The sequence below is a fragment of the Coffea arabica genome, chromosome 4e (genome assembly GCF_036785885.1).
Source record: "Coffea arabica cultivar ET-39 chromosome 4e, Coffea Arabica ET-39 HiFi, whole genome shotgun sequence".
Taxonomy (NCBI): Eukaryota; Viridiplantae; Streptophyta; class Magnoliopsida; order Gentianales; family Rubiaceae; genus Coffea; species Coffea arabica.
This window is the reverse complement of record NC_092317.1, coordinates 21,849,718-21,861,431: the sequence shown is the minus strand read 5'-3', so window position 1 is coordinate 21,861,431 and position 11,714 is coordinate 21,849,718. Positions and strand designations below refer to the sequence as shown.

The following is an 11,714-nucleotide window of genomic DNA, read 5'->3' as shown; positions in this document are numbered from 1 at the left end:
TTTTGTAAAGCATAGACAAATTCAAGTGTGAGAATACACCAGTATACAATCAAGGGGGAAAAACTTAGTTTAGAAAATTTTAACCTTGTATCAGCCCATCATATACAAAATTCAACAAACTCACCAGTTATTCACAAATTTTCAGATTGAAATTCAAGTAAAATTCACATATTTACCAAAATCGGAAAATTATACATACTTAAACATATATATATCATTTCCAATCATCGTTTGAAAATAAAACTAGTATATCCTCGTTTTTCTTTAGAATTTCAATGCAGAAATTCTCTAGGAGGTAAATGGGCGGGAAAATACATTTTATTCCTCAGAAACTCTTTAATCTTGGTTCAAAATCACCATATATGGAGTTTGACCATCAAATCCCGGTCTCTTATCCTCTATAGCCAGTACTAATAATTGCCTCAATTTTTTCCACACTTACAAGTATAATAATAATTCAAATTCATCCAATCTTTCACTACTAATCCTCATCCCATATTTTCCTTCAATATAACATCACCTAATTTCTCAATTTTTTTTTATTTCTACAAGTCCCAAGTAAGAAACTCTCAAATAATCATTCTCTTTAACCCCTAGGATACAATAGGTCCTCATTCACATAATATTCAAATTAATCCCACAGTTAGGCATCCTAAACTTTAAGCCGAGGATACACTACAAGATCTAGAGCCTAAGTTCTGATACCAACTGTGACAGCCCCACCTCCCCCTAAGGTGAACCAAAGGGTTCGGCGGACCGCCTGCCCAGCTCTCGCCGGGACTCACTACAGTCCTCAATTAAAATACATCACTCACATCCAATAACATAGGGTACAACCTCAAGAATAAACGAAATAACATTTTTCAAACTTAGAACGAGATAAGATACATTACAAATCTCAAGTAAGGGTATCATTCCCTGAATAAGACAAAAGTCCTCAGTTCTCAAATAATTACATCAAATACTTATCAAGTGAATCGAATTCAAATTATATATGAGATATCCCTTCAGGCACTAATAACTCAATACAAGTGCTTTCTTTGGCCTCGAGCCCTGTGGGGAAAAATTATTTTTGGGGGTCACTAATTAAGCCTCAGAACTTCCACTTCCAAACCTGTTAAAAAAAATAAATTGGGGTGAGCTAACGCTCAGTGAGGCCAAGGGAAAAACATGCAAGCATGCTAGCAAAGACACAATATAAAGCAATAACTCGAGTAACAAGTAACTGCGAAACGTTAAGCAACTAGGGAATTTAATCACAATAAAAGGATACGGGAGCTCTCAGGAGCAAATCCACGCGCAATCCAAGCTCAGGTAGTTGACCCTCCGTCAAATTTCGCAGTTATCCTTGTAGAACTCCACTTACTACCTCCAGCCACCATGACACCCTCTTGGATTCGTAACCAAACAAGCATGTAGGTGGTATCACTTAACAAGTATACCTAGCAAGACCCCTTATTTGGATCAAGCTATAACACTTCCCAAGGTTCACCCAAGTTTCTCGACCAAGCCCTTGCCGGCTCGAGTTACAAGGCTAGCCAATGGATTGGGGCGTCCCCCCCATTCACTTTTAGGTCGATGAGACGAAGCTCCAATCGACAAGATTTGGTCATAGCATTGAGACGGGATGAGCGGTACCTCCTACCCTAAAAGGGCATGATATATTCTGCTGCTCAATGCTCACGAAAAACACTTTCATTTGCATTCACATGTAACACGTATCACTTATCTGGCAAGCAATTTCATGAAAGAGAGGACAAGGGCGATAAAGTACGCCCTAGCCTCATTAACTAGCAAGTACAAGAATCATTTCATTTAAACACTTCATATGCACTTGATACTCACCAAGTATCAAAAGTCAAAGTTTGAGAAATTAGCTCTAAGACGCTTCGCCGGGAGTTCCCTCGAAGTCCTCTTGAGATCCTGAAAGTATGCCATAATGCATTGTATCTCAAATTCCAGGCCATACATTATTCGTGTAAAGAAAAGAAATAGTCAATTTTGACTCCACAATTCAAGTTTCCAAAGTATTTCAGTTCATAAGGAACCGACTTTCAAATGAGGTCTCAAATGATAGGTGAACTCATGAAAATAGGTTTGAAATGCTCTAAGAGTTGTAAAAATGTAACCTAGGCCCTTAAAAGAACATTTAGGTCCAAATTGGAAATTTTCACTTTTCGAGTCATTCGTGGAAAAATCAGTCCGGAAGTTCGGAAAGTCTAAAATAGAAAATTTTACACCGTCAAAAAATTCATTCGAAGCATAACAACTTTGTAGAAGGTCACTTTCCAAGAATCAAATCAGAAACAAGTCAATTTCTACAAGGAAGTTTACTATTCATTGAAGATAGGTCAAAACAGTCCAAGTTTTTCCAATAATTTTGGAATTTTGCTAAAAATCATAGAATCAAAACCAGCCTTTGAAATTTGATATGCATGTAAAGTTCCAATCCAGGTTTCAAATGAAAAAAAAAACGGAACTCGATTCCGATGTTCCTAGCTCAAGAAATAAAAAGTTGAAGTTCGCTAAAATTCCTGGACTGTTGGCCTATTTTCCAGATTTAATGCACTTCGCTAATTAGGCCGTATCTCACTCGATTCTCAGTGAAACTGAAAACGGTTGGTGGTGTTAGAAACTAGGTTCACAAGGATATATTTATGCAGAAGAAATCATTTCCAAAATCCAGACATAAGCAGTTCAAAATCAAGCAACAAAATGGATTTTCTGGACAGTCTCGGATGAACAGTAATAAACAGGCAGCCAACTTTCAAAACTCGTCACGAATCGCTCGGGATGAACTAGAAAATGAACTTGGTACCATTTTAAAGCTCTAAGAGTCTACTTTCAAATTCCGCAAACGGCACTCAATTTCGATCAACGAGCAAAACGTTATAGCTACACAAATGTTGCTGGTCAGAAAATTCTGGAGCTTGTTCCAGTTTTACTTCTTTACTTGTAACTCAAAATTTAACAAACCATTTGGGTTGATTTTTGGTACACAACCACAATACACATAGCACAACATATCTACACCAATTTGGAAGCTCAATTAGCACCAGAAAATTTTCGAAATTATAGGGCAGCAGCAAACAAGAAAGTCGGCAGCAAGTCAGAAATTTCAGACAGTAACTTCTCCAAATTTCTAACTTTCTTCCAACTTCATTCCATCAATCATTCTATATACATGTAACATAGCACAATATCAGCAACCACAACATGCTAATTCATCACATCAGTCACCAATAAACATCCTCAAACCCTCGAGCATGTCATGGAATTGCAAGAACATAATTACTCAACCAATCAACCCAAATTCTACCATATGTTGCAAACCCATGCTACCTTTGCTCCATTTGAGCTATAATTTTGCAAGATTGAAGTGTGGGTGAGTGAGTTACCTCAAGAACTTAGTTGGACAGCTTTAGGGTAGAAATCTTGACCGAAATTCCTCCAAGAAAACCGATGAACAGCCCCCTCTTCCAAGCTAGGATCAAAGCCCTCTAATGGATGATGAAATTTGGAAGTGGATTGAAGCAAGTTTGTGAGGATTTTGGCTAGATTTTTTTCTTCCCATCTTCGGCCAACTAGAGAGTGACGAGAGGAGAGAGAGCAAAATCAGGTATTGTAATGAAAGTGGAGAGAATTGGTGACTTAATGGTTAAGTCTAAGTGTCAACTCATGCTAGGTCCGTTTAGGGTCTTTGCGTGTCCAATTTTCGCGCTCGTTTGCAACTTTTGTGCACTAAACCTCAGAGGTAATTTCCCTAGTACATTAATAGTACATTACTAGTAGTCTAATATCATGTTCTTAAAATCTCCAATTAATCAAATTAATGTGCCAGTCGGGGCCTTTTCGGCACGCGCCCGTATAAAGGTCAAACTTAAGGGTTTTCTCATTTGAACTTGGAAATTCAACTTATTCGATTCCAAAACTCTAAAATATGATAATCCAAGTATATATATATATAACAATAAAAATCACGATAAGCAATTCATCTTGAATAAATTTGGGCATTAAAATAATATGCGCGTAAAGAACCAATCGGAAAAATTTATTTTCGAGAAATTCATGTACTTTAGTATATTTTATTTTTATTTTTATTATTTATTATTTATTTTTTGGGTAACTCGAGTACGAAATATTTTTTAAAATGACCAATTTAACAATATTTTGAAATAATAAAATTATGGGTCCTCACAATAAGTCTTTTAGGGACATTGCACCAAGGATCGCATTTTTCAAAATTGCCCTCATTTTGAACTCAAAAATCTCAGACTTTGTTTGCATTTTTCTCATCATTCACCATGGACTTCAGCGTCGAATTTTTCTGTATTTTTCTTGCATTTACTTTTCTTGCTTTGCTTCTTGCTTCTATTTTCTTGTTCTTGACCTGGTGGGTTTTCACATGGTGAGTAGTGTCAGCTAAAATTTTTCGGCATCAGAAATTTTCTTGATAGGGCCTTTGCAAAGAACAAAAGTCAGGACTTTCGGCTTTTGTAATGGGGCCAGGTGGGGTGCTTAGAAAAGTTAAGGCTTGAAAGCGGATTTCAAAAGCGGTTTGAAGAATCTGAGATCGCATTGTTGCGTCAACCATATTTTAGGGCTAAATCAGAATTTACCCCAGTTTATGCTCAATTGAGGCTTTTTCTCTTTCATTTTCTTTCTTCTTTTGATTTTTCGGCCTTCTGCCATTCTTTTGAACTTTCACAAAATTTGCCCCAGTTTACTTTTGAACTGAGGTTCTCTTTTCTTCTTTTGTCTTTTGATTTTGTTGCATTATCACTTTTCACTTCTTGAAACTTTTCCCTTTTCTACTCAAACTTGCCCCAGTGTGGGGTTTTCGATTCTCAGGGGTTGCCAAACGAAATAATTTATTCTGAAGGCTCAAAAGGGATAACTAGGGATAGAATGTTTGACTGGAAAAGAAGACGGCCTAACTTTCGTTCCATTCCTCACATTGACCCTGAAAGGAAACTTTCATTAATGCGAAATTTCTTGCATGTATCTGAATTAATTGACTGAGGAAGACCCTTGTTCATTCATATCTGTGAAACATAGGTGATCCGCCGGACAAAACTCTTCCTTTTCTTTTCCCTTTCTTCTTCTTTTCTTTTCTTCTCTTTTTTCATAATTGAAGCCCAGGTAGAGTCAAATTTCTCCAATTTGTGATTCCCTCTTTAGCATTTTTGCTTTTTTCCTTTTTGGAAAATTCTCCAATCTCCTTCCCCAATGTGGGATGCGATCATAAGTGCACTCGAAAAGAACCACCAATTTTAGCTCAAATGAGGATGCAAGGGATAAATGGTGTTTAGGTTGTAGAAACGATGGCCAAAGTATCATTCTTACACCTCATGACAACCAAAGTAACGAAATGGTCATTGAAAATCCACTCCCTTTTTTGATATTTGAAAATCTTCCAATATAGGGTAGTGAACATCAAAGCTCTTATTTGAAACGAAATTATTCTTTCAAAGGCTCAAATAGGAGAGCAAATGATAAAATCTGTATAGGTAGAGAAACGAATGCTCGAAGTATCATTCCAAATTTTCAAAACAAACAAGAATAATGCACATTTTTGCTTTCACTTAGATGTGATTGAACCAGTTAGACTAGTGAGCATTTTCAAGCAAAGATTACCCCAATTTGCAATTTATCAATCAATGTGACTGATTTTTGGAGGGGGCAAATAGAGGTGGGCAAAATAGGAATTGTACAATGAAGGAGAAAAGGTATCTCATTGGGCCTTTTGAGTAATCTCTTTTAATTTTGAGCACTCTTATTGTACAGTTTGAATCACCAATCTAGTGTATGCAGAGAATTTAGAAAACAAACACTTGTGAAATTTCAGAACAGGAGGTTGAAAAATCTCAATTTGGTCTTATTTCTTAAAATTCATCATGAAATCCCTCAAATAGCCAAAAAAAGAATGAAGTATACATGACTATATACAAAACAACAATTGTATAAATAAAAAACTTTATTCCTGAAAAAAGTTTGAAACAAAATTTCTACAAATGAGAAGAGAAAGACTTCTGAAGAGCTCCACATATACACACTTTTTACCTCCTTTTTGGAACAGAATTTTTCTTTTCTCTGAAAAATAATGATGAAGTCTCTTAGAGGCTTTAGCCTAGCGCTTCCAAATAGATCCTTCATGTTTTCATTGCAGGGTCTGCCCGAGAATCAAGTAATACTTGTAATTTTCAAACTTTATTAGATCAAAATTGTTATCAGATATAGAAAAATATTTTCACCTTATTGAAATAGTTTTATGAATGCAGGGGGGAGGGGGAAAAATAAAAGAAAAATACCCAGAGTTAGTTAGCAAAATTATAAAATCGGTATGCATGTCCTATGGGGGAGCCCTTTTATGCCAAGGGTAGGCCTAGCATGAAAATGCAATCCTCTGGGGTAGGCACTAGACAATACCTGATGAATCCGACCAACTTACTGAGTGAAAAATAATTTGAAAAATTTGGCCAATTTGGAGTGAAAAGAAACATTTGTCCTAAAACATGAGGACAAAGTCCGAATGGATTGCTTACTTTGATCAACACATGATATGTGAAAGAGAGCTTACTCTTGAAAGGATTGCAACGCCTCGACTAATTTATTCAGTGAACTTTAGACTTAAACCCTAAAAGGAATAAGCGGATCAAGAGGATAGGATGAAATTGATGATTTATTCAAAATTGACTAAATTACCTTAAAAAGGATAAAATGGTGAAATGCATTGAATGAAATTTGATTATTTATTCAAAATTGAATGGATAACCCTAAAAATGAATTAAACTAATCAAATGAATTGAATGAAATCAATTGATTAAACAGATCAAGTGAAATGATGATTTATTCCAAATCGACCGGATTGCCCTAAAACTAGGCAAATTGGTCAAATGGATCGGACGAAATTGATGATTTATTCAAAATCGATAAGAGTGCCCTATGAACTAATCAAATGAATTGAATGAAATTGGTGATCTATTCAAAATCGACTAAATTGCCCTAAAATGGGCAAACTAGTCAAATGAATTCAAAATCGACTAGGTTGCCCTAAAAATGAACAAATTGATAAAATGGATTGGATGAAATTGATGAATAGAATGGTCCAATGGATTGAATGGAATTGACAGCTTATTAAAAAAAATCAATCTATCCATTGGTAGATTCAAAAATTTATTGCGATGCATTAGTCTATGAGCCTTCTAATATCAAATTTTGGCCTCAATTTATTTATCGTCTCAACAGTGAGGAAATATTGGTGAATTTCTTCAAATTAATGTCCTTTACGCCAGGGATTTTTACCAATTTTGATAAAGTGGCCAAAAAGTGATTATTAGATACTCATATTCCGAAGATCGCTCTATGAAAATGATTGAATCCTACCTTACCTTGTGCACTACCCCTTTGGATGGTACAAAATGTAAACGTGCAAGTCTCCTTGGATTAAGTATCCGAGACATAGGACTGTTTATTCCTAATACAGGATCCCCAAAATGGCATTCCCTCTATTGGCTCATGCATGATGCCAATTTATCAAAGCGACTAAATATGCAGTATACCAAATGAAACGTGACCTAAAGGAACCCCCCTTTTTATATGCCGGGGTGAGCTTAAGATGAATGTATTCATGTTACAAATGCGAAGCATTGAATTTAAACGTGTCACATCAAACAGGGTAGGCTCCTAGAGAGTACAATGCCAGGACTCTTATTTTCTATGGCTTATGCAATGGAGACAAAAACCAAGAAACGTTAGTTCAATCAGATAAATACACATAACACATTGTAGCAAAACAATACAAAGAGATAAAGCAATAAAAAAAAGAATAGAGGGGTTGGATCCCTCCCCTCGTGAATGGTGTCCCTAATAGCGTAAAGCAGACTCTACCCTAGGTAAACTATCATGGATGCATGAGGTATTGGCTCACTAATGCATCTAGACTCGATAGGTTTGAGGTTCCCGAGCCTTCAGACTTGGAAACCAATGGTCATCAATCCCAAGGTTCTTTGTCGGTGGCTCGAGCGATTCCCCAGACACTGCTACGCAGACATCGTGTTACGGCTACATGTCTGAGTGAATCTATCAAAAATCCTCAACCTTCAACTAAAAGCTAAAGGCTATTAACCCAAAGCTTAAAGCGGAAGATTGAGTGACCCCTTGGATCATGCTACGCACACGTCGTGTCGCGATCACACGTCCAAGTGGGTCGCCTAAAATCCTAATAGGGCGGAGTGGCGTGACAATCCACTAAAAGAAAAATAAATGAGGGGTAAAAAATTAAAGCGTATGCACGTATGCTAGTGCTCGTTTGGAGGGGAGGGATCGAGAACCAAAGCGAGGCTCTAGGGTAATATCCCCCACCCAAATGCAATGCAAAGCACGGAATCACATACATAAACCATCCATCCATCCATCAAAACAATCGTACGCCAAATGGGTGAGTGAGTGAATTGATACGCGCGAAATGCAAAAAACCCCTAAAACGAAAACATGCAACCCTAAACATCCAAATGCGATATATGAAGAGGTTAAAAGAAGAAAAAGATTGACTAAATCAAATTTGCTCGGACTCTCTAAGTCCCCAGTGGAGTCGCCAGCTGTCGCGCCCCATTTTTTATAAGAAAAATAAATGGTTTAAAAAGTGAATTTTTGATTGAAAATATGATTTTTGATGTAAAAGGAAAATGGGCCAAAATGGGGGTTTTATAGTGCGACGATTTGGGCCCAAATTATAGTTTAAAAAGGGTTTTTGAATAAAAATCGGAGTCGCCACTTGGTATTGAGTTAAGGTGTAACAAGTCACCTAAAAATGAATTTTTAAAGGAAAAAATAGAAAACCCTTTTTAAACGACTCCAAGTCTACGAAAATCAGAGAAAAAGATTCGGGAGTCACATTTGAAGAAAGGGAAGGCAAGGATAAGAATCCAAGGTACCCTTTCAACCTAACCAAGGCTAGTTGCGCAATTTAGTCAAACATTTTCTTTTTTTTTTTTAACCTAAAGATTTATTACATTTGGATGTACTATATGAATGCAAACCCTAGACCTAATAGTTTAAAAAGGGTTTTTGAATAAAAATCGGAGTCGCCACTTGGTATTGAGTTAAGATGTACCAAGTCACCTGAAAATGAATTTTTAAAGGAAAAAATAGAAAACCCTTTTTAAACGACTCCAAGTCTACGAAAATCAGAGAAAAAGATTCGGGAGTCACATTTGAAGAAAGGGAAGGCAAGGATAAGAATCCAAGGTACCCTTTCAACCTAGCCAAGGCTAGTTGCGCGATTTAGTCAAACATTTTCTTATTTTTTTTAACCTAAAGATTTATTACATTTGGATGTACTATATGAATGCAAACCCTAGACCTAAGAGGATATCGGGGGGAAAAATTTTTCTTCAAAGCTTAGATAGTGCCAATCACATTAATTGTGATGCCCAATAGTGACTCTTTGGAGAGGTCACGAATAATGTAAACATACGAGACTCTAAGAAAAGAAAAGGAAAATAAAAATAATTATACAAATATACGTGACCTAAAGGAATGCATCATGTCGGGTGCGGGGGACTAATGTTCGTGACTCAATTTTCCCTTTAATAGAGGGAATACGAGCGTGCTAATGCTAGAAAGCCAAACTCGTCCATATCCCATATTCAAAGGGGTTATCTCTAGTCTAATCAGGCAAAATGCACTAATCTACCCCCTAACCTCCTAAATGAGATGCAAATCTAAATGTTATATATACGTAGGGGTAAGGGATATTTTATTAGGGGAAATATTATGTGAAAATGATAAAGATCCTAAAAAATGGAAAAATATGCATGAAGTGTAATGTAATCATACAAACATGATCTAACGAGGGAGGTCCCTAAGGGTCTAGTATTGGACTAACCCATATCTATGAATCTTCACTAGTATTGGACTAGTGGGAAATCGGAACAAAGAGCCACAACTAGCGTTGGACTAGTGTGGTGACGGGAAAGGAATCACAGCTAGCATTGGACTAGTGTGATAACATGCATTTATTACAGTCTAAGAAAATCAGATAAAGCATAATAAAGCAAATAAACACATAGATCACATAAGGCACATAACACATAGGCATGATATCTAGATGCACGTCCTAAGAAAGCGGTAACACATAGCACATAGGCATGCAAATCACACACAGCAAAAATAAAACAAATAAATCCCTATCTATTACATTAGGGGGAGGCCCTACTACAATCTAAAAGGGGAAATAAAATAAATAATAAAAACAAATACCTAACTATTTACAAATTTGGCATTCAAGTGCCTTTCAAATGATCAAAATTGAACTAAAATAAATATACAAAGCTAAAGCCAATAAAACAAACAAATAAATAAACATCCAAGAGGCATACAATTAAACACGTAAAGTCACATAGGGCACTTAGGGTCAAATAAAGTAAGAAATAAGGGATAGGGTGTACCTCCCTTGAGTTGGAGCCCTAATGACACGAACTTACTTATTTACCCTCCAAAAAAATAAAGAAAGGGTCAAGGCATCACTTTAGTTAACAAATAATCACAAAAGATAAAAATAAACATGAAATTGGATCAGTTAAATCATGTAGACAAACCACATTTAAGAAGTTAAAAGAAGAAGGGACTTGATTGCAAAAATTAATAAAGTTGTGGGGTCAAAATTGAAGAAAAATAAAGTTCAAGGACTCATTTGCAATTAAAGCAAGGACCCAATTGAATGAAATTGAAAGTTTGTAGGGCCATAATGAAAACATCTGCAAGTTAAGGGACTAGAATGAAATTTCGTCATCAGGCTTCTTGACGGATCAGGCTGCTGGGCCATTTTTATTTATCTCATGGGCCGAAACTTTCCAAACCCATTTGAAAATCTAAGGCAAATGGAATGGGCCAGCCTATTATTTATGATCCAACAAACTCAGCGGGCTTCCATCCTCTAATCCAAACCAAGAACCAAAATAAGAAGCTCAAACCCACTCCCTTAAACCCAAGTAAAATAACCTCTCAGCCCAAATCACCTTTTTCACAAGCACCCCAACATGATGAAATCAACAAAAATTATTAAGCCACAATTATGTCTTAAAAACAAGAATTAATCTAGCTAAAAGACTACTTATGCATTAAAAGATGATTAAAATCTAAAAGAGAGAAATGAACTTAACTTTTCCGATTTTCCAGGTCATATCAGAACAAGAGGGAAGATTAGGGATTCAAATGCAACCAGAATCGGACTTAATTGAATGAATTATGAAGGTTTGGGGGGTCGAAACATGAAGCTCTAAAAGCTTTGGGGCGAAATCACAAAACAAACAAAAAATGGATGGACGGAGAATGCAATTTTAGACAAGTAATTGTCTTCTCCAAGGAGCTAACATCAGTTAGCATTTCGACCCCTTTTTCCGAGCAGCAAAACTAGAAATTTAGTTGCAATTTCAATCACTCTCAACGAACAATGAAATTCACAACATCCCCTCTCATAACATCAAATTCAGGAAGATTAATTCGGGTTCTTACAAAAAGAAGAATAAGGGAACGAAAAATAGAACAAGTGCAAAACACCAATACACCGAATTTCTGAAATGCAAAGAAGGGAACTTGCTGACTCAGCCTATTCCTTCACACGGAGAAAAAAAAACATGTAAAACAAATCATCTGCCAATAAGGATTTTCAGCTCAGGCATTTCATCGAACAGGTTGGGGGCATTAAATTT

The 11,714-nt window shown here is 36.3% G+C and overlaps 1 long non-coding RNA gene across 1 annotated transcript; it reads right to left on the bottom strand.

Moving 5' to 3' along the window:
* Nucleotides 1–914: 914 nt before the first annotated feature.
* On the bottom strand, nt 915–3,603 carry LOC113722476 (uncharacterized). Its single transcript, XR_003456741.2, has 3 exons — nt 3,399–3,603; nt 1,846–1,923; nt 915–1,114 (listed from the first exon to the last, which is right to left on the bottom strand). It is a non-coding gene; the product is annotated as an uncharacterized lncRNA (long non-coding RNA).
* Between the last annotated feature and the right edge of the window lie 8,111 nt (nt 3,604–11,714).